This window comes from Oncorhynchus masou, chromosome 27 (genome assembly GCF_036934945.1).
Source record: "Oncorhynchus masou masou isolate Uvic2021 chromosome 27, UVic_Omas_1.1, whole genome shotgun sequence".
In the NCBI taxonomy this organism is placed as follows: domain Eukaryota; kingdom Metazoa; phylum Chordata; class Actinopteri; order Salmoniformes; family Salmonidae; genus Oncorhynchus; species Oncorhynchus masou.
The window spans coordinates 14023909-14044816 of record NC_088238.1 but is presented as its reverse complement, the minus strand read 5'-3'; the positions used below and the strand labels follow the sequence as shown (position 1 = coordinate 14044816).

Genomic DNA, 20908 nt, shown 5'->3' with positions numbered 1-20908 from the left:
TCTGCAACACTGGTGTCAGACACATCGGTAACAGACACATCGGTGTCAGACACATCGGTATCAGACACATCGGTGTCAGACACATCGGTATCAGACACATCGGTAACAGACACATCGGTAACAGACACATCGGTAACAGACACATCGGTGTCAGACACATCGGTATCAGACACATCGGTAACAGACACATCGGTAACAGACACATCGGTAACAGACACATCGATGTCAGACACATCGGTAACAGACACATCGGTATCAGACACATCGGTAACAGACACATCGGTAACAGACACATCGGTATCAGACACATCGGTAACAGACACATCGGTATCAGACACATCGGTATCAGACACATCGGTAACAGACACATCGGTATCAGACACATCGGTAACAGACACATCGGTATCAGACACATCGGTAACAGACACATCGATGTCAGACACATCGGTAACAGACACATCGGGAACACTTTACTTGACACCCAGTGACAACACGTTCTGACACAGTCATAACCATGTCATAATAGCTGACATAACTTGTCATAACTTGTCATAACCATGTCATAATAGCTGACATAACCTGTCATAATATGGTTTTAACACTGTCAAGACCAATATATTTACACCTGTTGTGACATATATTGGGTCATTTTATGGCTGGTTATAACACCTACATAAGAGTGTCAAAACACACATTTATTCAAATGAGTTTTTTCCCTGACAAGTTTTAAAGTTTGTTTCTTAAATCCTTTGTTGTGAATTATTTTATTCATCATATTTTAAATAACTTGTAGAAAATACACTTTGACACTGTCATAAAGAAATATGACCATCCTGTGTCACTTTACTTGGACTAAGAAAATACACTTTGACACTGTTTCGAAGCATTCTGACCATCATAATCACATAAGCCAGATAGGCCAATCACATACATGCCCTTATACCAGTCATCTGTCAAAAAGAGGGTGTCTTGTCCTGCTCCTGCTCTTGCATTCATCCCAGTCATCAGAAACAGAGTATTGGGGCAGGTGCATGTCTGACATCAATTTGTGTGCAATTACAATGATCATTTAATATGGTCAATAAAATAAAATACTTAGGCTATGATGTAATGGAATGTTTTTCCTTGTGTGGTCGGTGTCATAACCAGCCATAAAATAACACAATATATGTCACAACAGATATGGCCGTATTATAACAGGTTATGACACGCTCTGTCAGATATTATGACATGGTTATGACACGTTCCGTCAGATATTATAACAGGTTATGACACATCACGTCAGATATTATGACATGGTTATGACACGTTCCGTCAGATATTATGACATGGTTATGACACGTTACGTCAGATATTATGACATGGTTATGACACGTTCCGTCAGATATTATGACATGGTTATGACACGTTGCGTCAGATATTATGACATGGTTATGACACGTTGCGTCAGATATTATGACATGGTTATGACACGTTACGTCAGATATTATGACATGGTTATGACACGTTCCGTCAGATATTATGACATGGTTATGACACTTTGCGTCAGATATTATGACATGGTTATGACACGTTCCGTCAGATATTATGACATGGTTATGACCGTGTCATAACGTGTTCTGACACCGGGTGTCAAGTGTAACCGATGCATCAAACTCATGTTTCCATGGTTTCCATGTGTTTGATACCATTCCATTCACTACATTCCATCCATTATTATGAGCCATCCTCCCCTCACCAGCCTCCAGTGGTGTGTGCGTCTGACTGAGAGTGGGTTTTATCCTGTGTATCTGATGGTGTTTCCTGATGTGTTTCTCTCTCTCTCTCTCTCTCTGGTCCTAAATCTCTGGGCTTTGATGGGAAATAGTTTTTTCACAGTTCACTTTGAATAATATCTGGGAACAGAAGGTGCATCTCCTAAGCCTCTGTGTGTGGAGGGATTAGCTCACACACTGCACCATTGACCCTAATTTGATTTAATGTTCTCGTCTTTAAAGAGGAGAGAAGAGCCAGAACGAGATAGATAGAAAGAGAAAATCTAATCCACTTGTAAGGAATGAGCTGATAGAATGCGAGGGGAGAAAGAGGAGAGGACAGAATGAAAAAAGCGACAGTGAGGGAAGCCTATCTGGAAAGAGCCACAAGCGCGCAGTGTGGCAGATGAGGTGTGCACAAGCGGCAAATAAAAATCCCAATTTGGGTGGAGCGGTGACTGAGTCAGAGAGGAGAGAGGGAGGGGGGCGTGAGGAGAATCCAGTTAGCTGACAATCACAGCCGTGATTCTACCATGTCCCACATTTCTGACAGCTTATCATTTGCCTATGAAGATGAAAATATACATTTCTTCCTCAAACCCTGTGTAGTCATGGGGACCGTTTAGTGGCAGGGAGGCTGTTATACATGTAGTGTGTGTGTGTGTGTGTGTGTGTGTGTTATACGTGTGTATGTGAGTGTTTGTGAGTAAGGAATGCCACACAGACAACTTCATCATGATAGTCCTTCATCTGTCCCCTGAGAGCACAAGCTGCCATTACAGCCCACTGAAAACACACACACACACACACACACACACACACACACACACACACACACACACACACACACACACACACACACACACACACACACACACACACACACACACACACACACACACACACACAGAAACCTGGCCCATCATTACACTGCACTTTAAAGACAATGTGTAATCTAGAATTTAGCCTCACAGACAGTGCTGCCTGCATCAGAACTACCCTGTCATTTAGGATGAGGACAGACAGTGCTGCCTGCATCAGAACTACCCTGTCATTTAGAATGAGGACAGACAGTGTTGCCTGCATCAGAACTACCCTGTCATTTAGAATGAGGACAGACAGTGCTGCCTGCATCAGAACTACCCTGTCATTTAGGATGAGGACAGACAGTGTTGCCTGCATCAGAACTACCCTGTCATTTAGAATGAGGACAGACAGTGCTGCCTGCATCTGAACTACCCTGTCATTTAGAATGAGGACAGACAGTGCTGCCTGCATCTGAACTACCCTGTCATTTAGAATGAGGACAGACAGTGCTGCCTGCATCAGAACTACCCTGTCATTTAGGATGAGGACAGACAGTGTTGCCTGCATCAGAACTACCCTGTCATTTAGGATGAGGACAGACAGTGCTGCCTGCATCAGAACTACCCTGTCATTTAGGATGAGGACAGACAGTGCTGCCTGCATCAGAACTACCCTGTCATTTAGGATGAGGACAGACAGTGTTGCCTGCATCAGAACTACCCTGTCATTTAGGATGAGGACAGACAGTGCTGCCTGCATCAGAACTACCCTGTCATTTAGGATGAGGACAGACAGTGCTGCCTGCATCAGAACTACCCTGTCATTTAGGATGAGGACAGACAGTGCTGCCTGCATCAGAACTACCCTGACATTTAGGATAAGGACAGACAGTGTTGCCTGCATCAGAACTACCCTGTCATTTAGGATGAGGACAGACAGTGTTGCCTGCATCAGAACTACCCTGTCATTTAGGATGAGGACAGACAGTGCTGCCTGCATCAGAACTACCCTGTCATTTAGGATGAGGACAGACAGTGTTGCCTGCATCAGAACTACCCTGTCATTTAGGATGAGGACAGACAGTATTGCCTGCATCAGAACTACCCTGTCATTTAGGATGAGGACAGACAGTGCTGCCTGCATCAGAACTACCCTGTCATTTAGGATGAGTGGAAAGAAAACAAAACAACAAAGACTGAGTGGGTGAAGGGTTGTTGGTGTTGTCACAAACAGAGAGAGACAGAGAGAGAGAGGAAAAGAGGAATAGAGAACGCAATCAAGAAATAAGCCCTTTGCCCCCCCATCAGAGTGACACTGATGGACCTAAAATGGGGAACGTCAGCGCCGGGCCGACCGACGGTATTTATTGGTGAGGTGAAAGTCAAACGCAGTCAATTACAGGGCTGTCGGCACAGTCATACCTCAACAAGAGAGATGGACCCCGAGATAAACTGATTACTTCACAAAACACTCCATCTGTAAAGATGACACGCCGTCTCTGCATCGCATTCCCCCCTGACCAGGGTCATCACAGGTAAATAGAGCATTGCTCAGTGTGTGTGTTATGTGTGTGTGTGTGTGTGTTGTGTGTGTGTGTGTGTGTGAGAGGGGGGGGGTTATATGTGTTGTATGGGTGTGTGTCAGTTTGTGTGTTTGTCAAACACACTTTTTGGGAATGTTTGAGTATATATACAGTGTGTGTGTGTGTGTGTCTGTGTGTGTGTGTGTGTGTGTGTGTGTGTGTGTGTGTGTTTGAATGACTGAGTGTTTTGTCTGTCTCAGCGTGTTAGATTGTGGCTCTGGTATATGTGCTTCATAGAGAGAGTGTTGCCATATTCATTACACAGCTCCACAGTGACTGCTCACTGCCAATCACAGCACACGCCAGAGAAATGACAGACAACACCCACTCGCCATATCTCTGTTGCCTCCTCAGCCAACAACCCTGTTGATGTGTGTGTGTGTGTGTGTGTGTGTGTGTGTGTGTGTGTGTGTGTGTGTGTGTGTGTGTGTGTGTGTGTGTGTGTGTGTGTGTGTGTGTGTGTGTGTGTGTGTGTGTGTGTGTGTGTGTGTGTGTGTGCGTGTGTGTGTGTGTGTGTGTGTGTGAATCCTGCCACTAAGCACTCCCATTACAAATCCAGAAAACCAGGCTGAGTGTTGTCTGTCTGAACCACAACTCAAAGAGCATGGAATGGTCACAACACCAACACCACACTCCAGGACCCTCCCTCCCCTCCCTCCCTCCCTCCCTCCCCCTCTCCCTCCCTCCCTCCCTCCCTCCCTCCCTCCCTCCCTCCCTCCCTCCCTCCCTCCCTCCCTCCCTCCCTCCCTCCCTCTCTCTCTCCCACCCTCCCTATCTATCTCTCTCCGCCCTCCCTATCTCCCCTCCCTCCCTTTCTCTCTCCCACCCTCCCTATCTATCTCTCTCCGCCCACCCTATCTCCCCTCCCTATCCCCCCCTATCTCTCCCCCACTCCCTATCTCTCCCCCCTCCCTATCTCTCCCCCTCCCCCCCACCCTCTCTCTCCCCCTCCCTCCCTCCCTGTCTCTCTCTCTCTCCCCCCCCTCCCTCCCTGTCTCTCTCTCTCTCCCCCCTCCCTCCCTATCTCTCTCTCTCCCCCCTCACTCCCTCCCTCCTTATCTCCCTCCCTCTCTGGAAGAAAGCATGTGTGATGTAAAGGAGGTGCATCATTAGCAAGTGGATTGGTAATTCCCATTGAGCAGTGGGATCAAAGTCACGATTCCCTCCAAACCAAATTAACTGATTTTCTGAGGGGCAATAGCGCCCTGGCATGCTCAAAGAGACTCATTTACGGCTATTTCCATTTCTGATTTTCACCAGATAACATCTCTGTCCACAGAAAAAGCCTTTACAGGTTGTACCTTTGTGTGTCACCTCTATCATTAGATATGCTGCTGAGGTCTGAAAGACAATATACATCTACATATTTTCACTTAGGTCTCAGAGTCTACAGGGGATGAGGAATAATATAATATTTGAATAATGTGTGCATTCGTGTGATAACTCACCTTAGTGGCCAGCAGCCTGGTCAGGTATATCTCAGAGACCATCTTGGAGCCGCGGTCTCCCTCCTTCTGGTCTCCGTGTTCATGGTTCTTTACCAGGTGCCACACCTTGACCCCGCTCTCCAGGTCGGGCGTGATCATGGGCGTGCGCGGCGCAGGCTGTCGGGGCTCCCGTGTACTTGATCATGTTCTCTGTGGAACATAAAGAACAACATCAGAATATGACACAGAGATGAAGCAGAAACCAATGGACATACTGTAACAGACTATGGAAATATAACATGATCAGCACAGACATAGTATAGACGTTGTAGCCGCGGGAAGATGTTTGGGGGTGGGGGTGCTGCGTTTCTTTCGCCAAACAGTGTGGCAAAAAAACAACATCTTGGTGAAATATTTTTTGAGGTCTGCGTTACAGACGGCTATATGGATCTGCTCATACAGGACTTTCAAATTAGTTTGTATTATTTGGAGGTGCTACAGCACCTCAGCCTCCCTACTTCCCGCGGATATGGTGAGGAGTAGAGAGAGACAACACACCTAACAGAGGGGATGTGTAAAGAAAACATCTGAGCCAGCACAGTACTGTTCAGGTCGCCGCGATCCAGCGAAAATGGTCAGAGACCACAACATAGACAAAACACACAAAAACGACAGACGCAACACAAACCAAAGACAGACAAAACAAAATACAGGGGGGTCAAGCCACACTACACAGGTATTCTAAAGGATACTACACAGGTATTCTAAAGGATACTACACAGGTATTCTAAAGGATACTACACAGGTATTCTAAAGGATACTACACAGGTATTCTAAAGGATACTACACAGGTATTCTAAAGGATTCTAAAGGATACTACACAGGTATTCTAAAGGATTCTAAAGGATACTACACAGGTATTCTAAAGGATACTACACAGGTATTCTAAAGGATACAAAGCCAAATTCAGTCAAGTAGTTTATCTGGGTTCAGTTAGAAGCTTCAAGCTACCGAGACTTTGGATTGGACATTAACTTTTAGCCAAATTCAGTCAAGTAGTTTATCTGGGTTCAGTGAAGCTTTAACTTTTTGGACATTAACTTTTACAACAGCCGTGGTTAATTTTTCATCGTTTTTCTCTCAGGAGGTAGAATACATCTTGGCACAACTCACGGACACAAAATCGAACAGGTGTATGGCGAGATGAAATATTCATATGCCCTCCCCATTTGACGAGCGTGGCGATGACATTCAAAAACACTCCGGCTCCATGAATGTTTACACAGTCTGAAAAGAATTGATCAGTAGGACTGTTGGTCGAGGGAGAGGACGGGGAAATAAAGTGTGTTTTTGCCAAGGCAGATGCTGCAGAAATCAATTTGTCCTTCCAGAGAGAAATGCAGGAAGAGTGAATGATGGAGGGAGAGAGGAAGAGCGGAGAGGAGAGGGAGGGTAAAGTACGAGAGAGAAAGCAGGTAAAGTGTGTGTGTGCATATTGACTCCTGGAACTTGACTGACTTGGAATGATTGGATAGTGTGTGTGAGCGTGTGTGTGTGTGAGCATGCGTGTGTGTGAGCGTGTGTGTGTGCGTGTGTGTGTGAGCATGCGTGTGTGTGATCGTGTGTGTGAGTGTGTGTGTGCGCGTGTGAGCGTGTGTGTGTGCGTGTGTGTGTGTGAGCGTGCGTGTGTGTGATCGTGTGTGTGAGCGTGTGTGTGAGCGTGTGTGTGTGCGAGGGTGTGTGTAATAAGAAAGTGGTGGGTGTCTTCCAGAGTGTTATTGAGTGTGCTGGTGTAATAGGGCGTGATGACACGTTCGGTGGAGTGGAAGGAGTTCCTAGAAGGAGCGCTCCACACACACAGTCCTGAAATACTACCATACTGACATATCACACAGGAGTTTTGATTAAGAAAGGAAGCTCTCTCTCTCTCTCTCCATCACTTTCTGCCTTCTCCTTCCATCCCTCTCTCCCCTACTTCCTCTTCATCTTTCTCCCTCCCTGTTCCTATTCATCTTTCTCTCATCTTCTCCTTCATCTCCTCTCTCCACCTTCCTCATTTTCTCTCACTAACTTTCTACCTCCCTCTCCTTTGGCTCCATTAGAATCATCCTCTCTTCTCCTCGGTGCCTCTCCATTGTGATCAGTCCAGTTCAAAGTCCCCCCCCCCCTCCATGTCTCAAGTGGCTCTGGCATCGTTTGAAGTCAATTCCCCAACTAAGTCAAGAGATGTGTGACATTCTGTCTTCCTCCATCTCTCTCTCTCTCTCCATCCTGTTCCCTCTCTTTCTCTTTCACACTCACCCTCCTTTTTCTTTGGTCTAATTTGAGTGGAGGAACGGAGGCGAGGCGGTGAGATGGCGTATGGAGATGAGGTGCTAGCTGGCTAATAAAGCCGTCATTTGATGTGTCTGGAGTGTTTGAGTCCGGGCAGCGCTGCCTTTGATCAGGGTTTGATTTGATGGCTTCTTCTCAGGTTCAAGAGAACACAGGGCCGGACCAAGACAGTCACTGCTAGATGGGACACTGTCTGTCTGCATCCCAAATGGTACGCTATTCCCCATGTCGTTCACCATATTCCCCATGGGGCTCTGGTCCAAAGTAGTGCACTATATAGGGAGTAGGGTGCCATTTGGGACACAGTTTATGTCTCCAGTCCCAGGGGGGAGGAAAGTGCAAACTGCAAATGCACTCTTTCTTCTCTTCCCTCTCTTTGTTCTCTCTTTGTTAGTCTGTTAAATTCCCTGCTCTCTAATCTTGTTATCTGTCTCCTGGGCTCAGTTCTGTCCCTCTTCTCCTCTGGGGCTTTGTCACTATTACTAAGGTGTAACAGCACATAGTGGCTAATGAATGGAAGACTTTACTATGTGTTCAGGTATTGTTAATAGTGGCTAATGTATGGAAGACTTTACTATGTGTTCAGGTATTGCTAATAGTGGCTAATGTATGGAAGACTTTACTATGTGTTCAGGTATTGCTAACAGTGGCTAATATATAGAAGACTTTACTATGTGTTCAGGTATTGCTAATAGTGGCTAATATATAGAAGACTTTACTATGTGTTCAGGTATTGCTAATAGTGGCTAATGTATGGAAGACTTTACTATGTGTTCAGGTATTGCTAACAGTGGCTAATATATAGAAGACTTTACTATGTGTTCAGGTATTGCTAATAGTGGCTAATATATAGAAGACTTTACTATGTGTTCAGGTATTGCTAATAGTGGCTAATATATAGAAGACTTTACTATGTGTTCAGGTATTGCTAACAGTGGCTAATATATAGAAGACTTTACTATGTGTTCAGGTATTGCTAATAGTGGCTAATATATAGAAGACTTTACTATGTGTTCAGGTATTGCTAATAGTGGCTAATATATAGAAGACTTTACTATGTGTTCAGGTATTGTTAACAGAGCCTTTACATCTGTTAGTGACATATGGAGCTCAGTTAGTTTGAGGGATGAACAGTGTGTGCAGGAGAAGTCTGTGTTGGTTTCTATGGTGAAGGTTTAGAGGAGAAGGTGCTGTTTAGCCACGTTTTTTAATTAAAATCCTGGCAATGGAGCTTGTGCATTCGCAACAGGGAATACCCAGTGTGTGTGTAGGTGTGAACGTCTGTGTGTGTGCTGTTCTGTGTTTGTGTGTGCATGTAAGTGTGTGTGTGCTGACTCTGACTATGGATCCCACTCCGATGAGAAGGACACAGTTCTTCCTGTTTAACTCTCAGGCGCACAGACTGCTGGGAGATTGAGGGGGCGGGGGGCATAATTGTTTTAGTTCCAGGAGGACAATCCTATCCAGCAGAGAAATCTGGAAATGTACTCCTCCCTCTCACACACACACACACACACACACACACACGCACACACACACACACACACACACACGCACACACACACACACACACACACACACACACACACACACACACACGCACACACGCACACACGCACACACGCACACACGCACACACACACACACACACACATACACACACACTATCCATACCGTATTTACTGGCTGAGGTTCTGGACACAGTTGAGTTGTTGACCGAGTTGTAGGCCGTCACCTGCTTGGGGACCAGGGCCATCACAGTTATCAGGTTATCAGGCACCTGCAGAGCGAGCGGGAGAGCGAGAGAGAGAGAGAGAGCGAGAGAGAGAGAGAGAGAGAGAGAGAGAGAGAGAGCGAGAGAGCAGAAAGAGAACAGAATGACTAATCACCATCCTCAATGAGTGCATTCTGATTCTGCCAAGTGCATTCTGAATACATAACAATCCCCAATGAAGAGAGATGTGGCACTCAGCCACTAAACCCTGGATCACCATACAGATCACTATCCACACGTCATCATGTGTTAATCCTCCATCTATAACAGCTATGATTGGATGCTCAGGAAGCCTTTGTGATCTAATCAGCCCGTACACATATGATTAGTGGTAGTATACGGGGGCGATATACGGGGTATATCACTATGTGTGACATGGGACGTCTCAGCCTTCCATTTCAATAATACCCCTCTTCTGGGGCGAGGGGGGAGCGTGTGTGTGTGAGAGAGAGAATGACAGAGAAAGCGAGATGGGCTCCTACTTTTCAACACAACAGAAATTGATTCAATTAACACAACTGGGAGAGGGGCTGATCCCAGCCGTGCACAAACACACGTACATATACACAAACACACACACTCTGCATAATTTCACCAGCGAGCCCCGCCGGCTGAGGCAGGGTTAATTGAAGAAGTGATCTCTTTAATAGAGTGTGTATGGGGAATAGGGGTGCAGGGCTAAGGGTCTCAGGTGTGTGTCTGGGGTTATTATTACATCATAGCATTCTTTCACCCGCTCCCCAACCCGCTCCTGGTGCATAATGTGTGAGTATCATGACAGGCGACTCCCATGGGAGGCTCCAGGGAGATTCCACAGGGATCCAACTACCCCCCTCTAACTATACAACATGGTCCCTAAGCAGTAATCCTACATGTTTATTAGTTAATAGAATGGTGCGTGTGTGTCTTTGGGGTTGTAATATTGGGAGGGAGGAGGAGAGGTGGGATGGGATGTGAGATGACAGTTGGGCCTGGGTGGTTTAGGAAGAGGAGGAGGAGAGGAGAGACTGTTGCTCTCATTAAACTGATGGGATGGCCAGATCATATATCAGAGCAATGCTCAGGGTTACAATGTGATTCTCCCTACAGTAAATAATATAATATATACATATTCATATATGCTACTTAGCAGATGCTTTATCCAAAGTGACTTACAGTACAGTGAGTACCTTTATTTGAGCAGAAAGGGCATTGAAACATTAGTTTCAACCAAAGGCGAATGGGTTATATGCTAACTGTACATAGGGGGGATAGAAATAGAATTAGAATAGTTCCTCTATATCTAGGAGTGTGAATGGGTCTGTGCTGTATTCATAACAACCCATTAGGATGACAGTTAGCAGAGTCTAATTCCATTCAGAGTGCACTTTGATCCCATTCTATATTCCATATTTCTGTATTCCATTATAACAAGACAGACGTGGGACTTCTGGAGGCTGTCAAGAAGGGAAATCTGTCTGACCAAAGTCGACAGTAATCAATGATATTCATGTTTTACTAGGTCACCAAGACATTCATAATATATAAGTGGGTAACCTCTTCCACTAACGATGGCGTTGTACAAAATCTACGTCATATAAACTGACCTGTTGGACCCAAAGTGAACAGAACAGATGATACTGGATGTGCCAAATGACTTAAATGTAAAGATAATCGCCACGAGGTAATACATCATTAAAATATAGCGTCATCTGATGTTAGTTAGGTAAAATGATGAGAGGAACGTTTTGGAGTGGGATGACTGCGAGTGTGAATCTGTGGGATGTTTCCTGTCCCCCTCCTTTCCTCCTTACATCCCTCTCTCCTCCCTCCTCGCTCCCTCCCTCCCTCCTCGCTCCCTCTCCTCCCTCCCCCCTCCTCCCTCTAACAGGCTTTGAGTGTCTGAGTCTGTTTTTTTGTCAAGGAGAACGCACCCTGCCTTCCCCCTCCTTCCCCTCCCCAGCTGAAAACTGAATTAACTTCTGTCTTCATTATCTCATTCCGGTTTCCAATCAGGCTTCTAATCCATTCTACCTCGCTGTCTCGACCACCACACCCACGACATCCTACTCGCCGCCATGACATTTCATTTAAGCGTCATGCGGCGGGCAGGCCCCCCCCCCGGAAAGCTCATTTGGAGGGCTGCTGGCTTAGGTGTCCCCATTATTTACACCATAAGGAGCAAGCGGCGTCGCTCTCGTTCCTATTTCCACCGGTCCATCATTCCGGCTCGCTGGAGGGACGCTTGCCAATAAGGGAATGTACCAATCAGCAGGATTTGTCATAATGGGGTTGTCTGTCTGTCTGTCTGTCTGTCTGTCTGTCTGTCTGTCTGTCTGTCTGTCTGTCTGTCTGTCTGTCTGTCTGTCTGTCTGTCTGTCTGTCTGTCTGTCTGTCGGTCTGTTCATGCGAGGTGTACATATGACTGGCTTGTCTGGTGTATGTCTGTCTGTCTGTCTGTCTGTCTGTCTGTCTGTCTGTCTGTCTGTCTGTCTGTCTGTCTGTCTGTCTGTCGGTCTGTTCATCGAGGTGTACATATGACTGGCTTGTCTGGTGTATGTCTGTCTGTCTGTCTGTCTGTCTGTCTGTCTGTCTGTCTGTCTGTCTGTCTGTCTGTCGGTCTGTTCATGCGAGGTGTACATATGACTGGCTTGTCTGGTGTATGTCCAGGTGAAGGTTTGCGTGTGTGTGCGCGCGCGAGTATTTAGAAATAGTGTCATGTTGTCCATGTCTGGAATGGAGCTGGACATACTGTATGTGTGTGTTCTGAGCATGTGTGTCCACCTATGTTAATGCCTGTGTTCTAGTGTGTAAAACTCCCTATGGATGTGAAGACAGATGGACATCTGAGTGGAGCACATCAGATCTTAACTCCTCTCCTCTGCTCAGACAGTTGCCATGGCGTTACGACCGCCTGCCCTTTGGTGGTCATCTCCCTGCGTTTAATCCACCCTCCTCCCTCGGCTGATTACTTCTGGGGTGTCTATTCAGTCAGGCCCTGATCCTCTGTAATGACCTGGAAGTGCTCTGACAGCCCAGTCTATTACAGGGGTCACAGGTTACCGGGTCAGAGTCAATAAGGCGGAGAGGGAGAAAGTCATGACTCCAAAAGCAATAGTCTCTCTACTGATCGTCATCACTGCTGGTTCTACAGGGGGATAAGAGGTGTGACAACGGCCCTTTTCCAAATGTTTTCTGAACGGTGTATGGAGGGTATTTTCGGTCCCCCCTATGAGTGTGCTGTAGCTTTAGAGATAGAAAAAACCGAGTTCACTTCTTCTGAATGAACATTTTGCTTTTCTTGGACAATGCTGTTTTCTATTCTATTATATTCTATTGTCTGAACGAAAGCTGTAATCCTACAATAGAAGATTCAAACACTAAAAACATTGCATTGTACTGTCTAGGGCCCTGATCAACTCTGATTGTACTGTCTAGGGCCCTGATCAACCCTGATTGTACTGTCTAGGGTCCTAATCAACTCTGATTGTACTGTCTAGGGTCCTGATCAACTCTGATTGTCTAGGGTCCTGTCTGATTGTACTGTCTAGGGTCCTGATCAACCCTGGTCCTGATCACTGTCTAGGGTCCTCTGATTGTACTGTCTAGGGTCCTGATCAACAACTGATTGTACTGTCTAGGGTCAACCCTGTACTGTCAGGGGTCCTGATCCCTGATTGTACTGTCTAGGGTCCTGCCCTGATCAACCCTGATTGTACTGTCTAGGGTCCTGATCAACTCTGATTGTACTGTCAGGGTCCTGATCAACTCTGATTGTACTGTCTAGGGTCCTGATCAACTCCTGATTGTACTGTCTAGGGTCCTAATCAACTCTGATTGTACTGTCTAGGGGTCCTGATCAACCCTGATTGTACTGTCTAGGGTCCTGATCAACCCTGATTGTACTGTCTAGGGTCCTGATCAACCCTGATTGTACTGTCTAGGGTCCTGATCAACTCTGATTGTACTGTCTAGGGTCCTGATCAACTCTGATTGTACTGTCTAGGGTCCTGATCAACCCTGATTGTACTGTCTAGGGTCCTGATCAACTCTGATTGTACTGTCTAGGGTCCTGATCAACTCTGATTGTACTGTCTAGGGTCCTGATTGATCAACTGTCCCTGATTGTACTGTCTAGGGTCCTGATCAACCCTGATTGTACTGTGTCTACATGAAAGGATGCTGCATCTGAAGATAACAATCACTCAATATATTTACGACCTTTGTAGGGGATTTCAAACTGAACATCCATTTATGTTTACTGTAATGACTGTTTTGAGATCTAAAACCGACCTTGCTCTTTTGCTCAGAACATCAAATCAAAATCAAATCAAACTTTATTTGCCACATGCGCCGAATACAACCAGTTTAGACTTTACTGTTGAAATGCTGACTTACAAGCCCTTACCAACAGTTTAGACTTTACTGTTGAAATGCTGACTTACAAGCCCTTAACCAACAGTGTAGACTTTACTGTTGAAATGCTGACTTACAAGCCCTTAGCCAACAGTTTAGACTTTACTGTTGAAATGCTGACTTACAAGCCCTTAACCAACAGTGCAGTTCTGTTTAAAGACTTACAAGAGGAATATATGCAGACAAGTTTAAATGCTGAAAAGTTCAAGAAGAGGAATATATTTACCAAGTAGACTAAAATAAAAAGTAATAATAAAAATGAACATAATAAGAATAACGAGGCTATATACAGGGGGCACCAGTACCGAGTCAGTGTGCAGGGGTAAAGGCTAGTTGAGGTAATATGTACATCTAGGTGGGGGCAAAGTGACTATGCATAGGTAACAAACAAACAGTGAGTAGCAGCAGTGTACAAGGGGGGTGGGTCAATGTAAATAGATAATTATGAATTGTTCAGCAGTCTAATGGCTTGGGGGTAGAAGCTGTTGAGGAGCTTTTTGGTCCTAGACTTGGGGCTCCGGTACCGCTTGCCGTGCGGTAGCAGAGAAAGCAGTCTAGAACTTGGATGGCTGGAGTCCTTTTTGACACTGCCTATTATATAGGTCCTGGATGGCAGGAAGCTTGGTCCCAGTTATGTACTGGGCCGTTTGCACTACCCTCTGTAGCGCTTTACGGTTAGATGCCGAGCAGTTGCCATACCAGGCGGTGATGCAACCGGTCAGGATGCTCTCGATGGTGCAGCTGTAGAACCTTTTGAGGATCTGGGGACTCATGCCAAATGCTTTCAGTCTTCTGAGGGGAAAAAGGTTTTGTTGTGCCCTCTTCATGACTGTCTTGGTATGTTTGGACTATGTTTGTTGGTGATGTGGACACCAAGGAACTTGGAACTCTCGACCCGCTCCACTACAACCCTGTCGATGTTAATGAGGGCCTGTTCGGCCCGCCTTTTCCTGTAGTCCACGATCAACTCCTTTGTCTTGCTCACATTGAGGGAGAGGTTGTTGTCATGGCACCACACTGCCAGTTCTCTGACCTCCTCCCTATAGGCCGTCTCATCGTCGTCGTTGATCAATGTTGTGTCGTCAGCAAACTTAACGATGGTGTTGGAGTCGTGTTTGTCCACGCAGTCGTGGGTGAACAAGGAATACAGGAGGGGACTAAGTACACACCCCTGAGGGGCCCCAGTGTTAAGGATCAGCCTGGCAGACGTATTGTTGCCTACTCTTACCACCTGGGGACGGCCCATCAGGAAGTCCAGGATGCAGTTGCAGTTGGAGGTGTTTAGTCCCAGAGTCCTTAGCTTAGTGATGAGCTTCAGGAGCACTATGGTGTTGAACGTTGAGCTGTAGTCGATGAACAGCATTCTCACATGTTTGTTCCTTTTGTCCAGGTGAGAAAGGGCGGTGTGGAGTGCGATTGAGATTATGTCATCTGTGGATCTGCTGGGGCGGTATGCAAATTGGAGTGGGTCTAGGGTGTCCTGGAGGATGCTGTTGATGTGAGCCATGACCAGCATTTCAAAGCACTTCCTGGCTACCGACGTGAGTGCCACGAGCGGTAATAATTTAGGCAGGTTACCTCCGCTTCCTTGGGCACAGGGACTATGGTAGTCTACTTGAAACACATAGGTATTACAGACTCAGTCAGGGAGAGGTTAAAAATGTCAGTGAAGACACTTGACAGTTGGTCTGCGCATTCTTTGACTGCACGTCCTGGTAATCCGTCTGGCCCAGCGGCTTTAAAGGTTTTGTTCACATCGGCTACCGAGAGGGTTATCACACAGTCATCCAGAACAGCTGGTGCTCTCGTGCATGCTTCAGTGTTGATTGCCTTGAAGCAAGCATAAAAGGCATTTAGCTCTTCTGGTAGGCTTGCGTCACTGGACAGCTCGCGTCTGGGTTTCCCTTTATAATCCATAATAGTTTCAAGCCCTGCCTCATCCGACGAGCGTCAGAGCTCGTAGTAGGATTCAATTTTAATCCTGTATTGATGCTTTGCTTGTTTGATAGTTCGTCTGAGGGCATAGCAGGATTTCTTATAAGCGTCCGGATTAGTCTCCAGCTCCTTGAAAGCGGCAGCTCTAGACTTTAGCTAGATGAGAATGTTGCCTGTAATCCAGGGCTTCTGGTTGGGATATGTGCGTACAGTCACTTTGGAAGTCATCGATGCACTTATTGATGAAGCCGATGACTGATGTGGTGTATTCCTCAATGCCATTTGATGAATCCCAGAACATATTCCAGTCTGTGCTACCAAAACTGTCCTTTAGTGTAGCATCCGCGTCATATGACCACTTCCGTATTGAGCGAGTGACTGGTACTTCCTGCTTTAGTTTTTGCTTGTAAGCAGGAATCAGGAGGATAGAATAGTGGTCAGAATTGCCATATGGAGGGCAGGGAAGAGCTTTATGTGCATCTCTGTGTGTGGAGTAAAGGTGGTCTCGGTTTTCTTTTCTCCTGGTTGCACATGTGACATGCAGGTAAAAATTTGGTAAAACTGATTTAAGATTGCCTGCAGTCCCCGGCCACTAGGAGCGCTGCTTCTTGGTGAGCATTTTCTTTGCTTATGGCCTTATAGAGTTAGTTGAGAGCGGTCTTAGTGCCAGCTATGCTTTGTGGTGGTAAATAGACGGCTCCGAATAATACAGATAAGAACTCTAGGTAGATAGTGTGGTCGAAAGCTTATCATAAGGTACTCTACCTCAGGTGAGCAATACCTTGACTTCTTTAATATAAGACATCGCACACCAGCTGTTATTGACAAAAAGACACACACTCCCACCCCTCGTCTTACCAGAGGTAGCGTCTCTGTTCTGCCGGTGCATGTAAAATCCTGCCAGCTCTATATTGTCCTTTTCTTCGTTCAGCCAAGTCTCAGTGAAACATAAGATGTTACAGTTTTTAATGTCCCATTGGATAATCTTAATAATAGGTCATCCATTTTATTTTCTAACTATTGCACATTAACAAGGAGACTGGAAGGCCTCCGGCTTCTCAGAAGGATCCCCGATCTGCATCCACTTTTCCGGCGTCTTTTCTTCATCCAAAAGGCGTGGATCTGGGCCTGTTCCAGTGAATGCAGGACATCCTTCTCGTCGGACTCGTTAAAGGAAAATGTTTCTTCCAGTCCAAGATGAGTAATTGCTTTTCTGATGTCCAGAAGTTATTTTCGGTCATAAGAGATGTAGCAGCAACATACACAATAAGTAAAAAAATAAGTTACACAAAACGCAAAAAAATGTACAAAATTGCACAATTGGTTGGGAGAATGTAAAACGTCAGTCATGTTCTTCGGTGCCATCTATTAGTCTATTAGTCTATTGGCTGGAGAAATCAACATAGTCCATTTAGGACTGTCAAAGGATGTGCGTGTTCATTCAATAGCTTGGCAGAGGCTTTTAAGTCTGCTAAAGAAAGAATTCTGCCTCTTCTTCCTCTTCCCTTTGTCTGCGGCCATCAGACATTATTGAAACGGACTGATATGCGACTCTGAAAAACATTCTGCCTGACTGATCTAACGGCATCATCAGTCCTACGCGTCAACAACCTAAACCAACATGATCGGACACAACACGTGTGCAATACTGTCAGGTTGCGTACGTAGACATCTTGTGAAGCCTCTCTAGTCTCTTTGGTACTGTTACTCTTGTAATACTAGTTTAGGTGCTTTCCTACCGTCAGCTCTGACTTGCAGAGTTCTAATCAAAGTCTGATTTTAATGAGTTTCTGTTTCCTTCAGTGTTTGGGGGGGAAATAAATGTGGTAGTGGGTAAAGGTGCTGTCTGTCTGTCGAATGGCGGCGTTTGGAAACAGAGACAACAAAGAGAGCGGCTGATGACTCCTGAACTCAGAAGGCTGGAGGAGCGAGGGAGGAGGGAGGAGGGAAGCGGGAGCTATGGTGAGGCAGGCAGTATAGATAGAATCAGTTAAACAAATAAACAAACTCAAAACACAAATCTCCCCCCGGCTCTGTCTGATGAGATCAGGAGGTCTGTTTGAGAAAAGAGCCGTGAGTGGTGTGTGTGTGTGTGTTTTGCAAAGAGACCTTTACAGGGTAATCTATTTGATGAAACATTTATGAGGTTGAGCCAGCATTTTGACTGGCTGATTAGCTGCAAAAGTTTACCTGGAAGTGGAATGACACTCAGGTGGAGTGAGTTTACCTGTGAGTGAGTGTGCAATATGAATTTATCTAGTGTACCGTCTACATTATGGTAGTACCTGGAAGTCAATCATCTCAAACATGTATATACCTGGAAGTGGATACTCTAATAGTTAGAGCCTAATCTGGACCATCGGTTTACCTCAAACTGAACACTATGCAGCATAAAATGTACATGGAAACATGGTGCACCACACTGTATTATACACTATGAGAGGGAATAGTTTAGTTTTGATATTGCAAATACACACTGGAGGGGAAAACAAACTACTTAATTCTATTCATCCATTTTGCTTGTCTCTAACAGGCTTTGTTGGTACACTAGCAAATCACCAGTCCCTTCTGTACAGCGTAATGGGAGTTATCTTCAATCTTCTCCATTACGGATCAGTGTACCCTATAGAAATACAATGAATTATACTTCTACCCTCTTTGTCCTGAGTGAACATGGGTATGACTCCACCTGTAGATATGCATGCCCCTTGTAGTATAGATATGTGTGTTCTAGATAGTGATGCGTGTACCTGGTCGTATAGATATTTGTGTTCTAGATAATGATGCGTGCACCTGGTCGTAAGTCAGAATGTAGATATGTTTTAAAAACAATATATATATATATATACACACACACACCTTTATTTAACTAGGCAAGTCAGTTAAGAACAAATTCTTATTTTCAATGACGGCCTAGGAACAGTGGGTTAACTGTTCTAGATAGTGATGCGTGTACCTGGTAGTGAGCAAGCATGTTGAGTCTCTTCCAGTCGCTCTCAATCTTGGTAGAGAGGTCTTCGTCCATCAGGATCGTACGCTGACCTCTGCCCTGGCGCCACTCTGTGAGGGGGCAAAGGTAAAGACAGGTTAGGGCACTACAGGGAGAAAGAGAGATTTATATCCAGCCTGCTCAGAATTACCTTTTCCACAAGATGCAGTGATCACTATCACATAGTGAATCCATGTCACGCTCTCTTTTTGTACACTCCTTTGATGTCACACACGCCGGTTGGCATTTCTTGTCATGAATCTTTCCCTGGTGGCAGCTCTGTAGAGTGGTCACTGACTGACACAGCCACAAAGTCATCAAATCTGATTTTAAACCTATTTTTACAATATAGCCAGTTTTGACTTTCTAGATGGCCCGTGAAGTGAAGAATTGCTCATTTCTGCCTCCAGGGCAAGATTCATGACAGTGAATGTCAACCTGTGTCACATACACACTGGTTCTGCAGGAGCCATGTATGTCTGGACGGTGGGAAGAGAAGGGGAGTGGCTACAGTGGAACAGATCTGGAGTTCCTGGAATCCTTCCTTTGAGGCCAGCATGAGATTCCCAGGCCACAAAGTAGCGATACCGAGAAGTCGAATGAGTGTGACAACGAGTGTTAGTAGCAAGAGAGAACGAGAGGGAGGACAAGAAGAAAGAGGGAAAAGAAAAGGAGGAAAATGAATCACCCACTCTGCTCTTTGATAGAGAGCGGATCGGGGGCCTTCGCTGGGCCCTCTCGATCGATGGATGTGATTACCACTGCTAGCCAAGGTCCCTACTTCCTTTTTCATCTGTGGCGGCCCCCTGGCCCCCACGCTGAGTGCTCTCCACCATCGACCAGCGCTAAACCCCTGCTGAACTGTCTCTTATTGTCATTACTGGGAACTAGCTAGGGCAGGAGAAACCACACCACCGCTACCCCATTCAGCTGGACTTTCATTCTCAGCTAGAAATACCACACCATTGCACCCTCAGGAGATACCCCACCAAAGCATCCTAAAGAGTAATCCAACCACAGCACCCTTCAAGAGAAACCATACCACCGCACACACTCGAGATACAACACCACCTCCAACAGATACGCCACCCCAAAGACATACGAAATAGCCTACCACCCTCACCACTGTAGAGAAACCCCACCACTGTATTCCCTCACATTATAATGAAAATAAAATATATTGTGGAAAACAAACAAGGAGGTGATATTCTTTTGTTTGCCGCATTTGAGTTTATATAAGAATGTGTCACTGTGTCGGTGTTGTTCCCGCCTGGCTTCGGTCACTGTCATCTCCTATTCCAATCACAAATAGACCAACAAAGCAGCAATCACAGGACAGATGATGAAACACGTCCTAGGAGGGGTGCGGAGAACAACTTTGGCATCAGAAATCTCCAGGAAACACAAAGCCTCCTATTGTTTTCTCTCTGTACTGTACATCTTTCCATCAACATGCAAATGATGTGAGTCTCCAGTTGGGCCAGAGTAAACAAACCAAAGGAAGAGGAGAGAGGGAATTGGAAAAAAGGAGAGGAAAGAAAGGATGAATTTGGAGAAAACCAGAGTAAGATGAGATTGCCCCTGTATCCCAATCCTCCCAGGTCTCTCTGTGTGGAGCCCAGTGTTGTAGATAAGGGCTTTGGGGAGTAGAGGGATTCTAGAACATCGGAGCTCCTACAGTGAAGGTTAAGGTTGTTGAGGTTGCGTTGTTATACTGCAGAGTGAAGGTTGTTGAGGTAGTGTTGTCATACTGCAGAGGGGGAAGCAGTGAAGGTTATTGAGGTAGTGTTGTTATACTGCAGAGGGGGAAGCAGTGAAGGTTGTTGAGGTAGTGGGTTGTCATAGCCTAGTGGCAGAGCGTTGGACTAGTAACCGGAAGGTTGAGTTCAAACCCCGAGCCGACAAGGTACA

At 45.8% G+C, this 20908-nt stretch overlaps 1 pseudogene; it reads right to left on the bottom strand.

Moving 5' to 3' along the window:
- Positions 1-9654, bottom strand: part of LOC135516591 (plexin-A4-like) — a 76343-nt pseudogene extending 66689 nt beyond the window's left edge.
- Positions 9655-20908: the final 11254 nt, after the last annotated feature.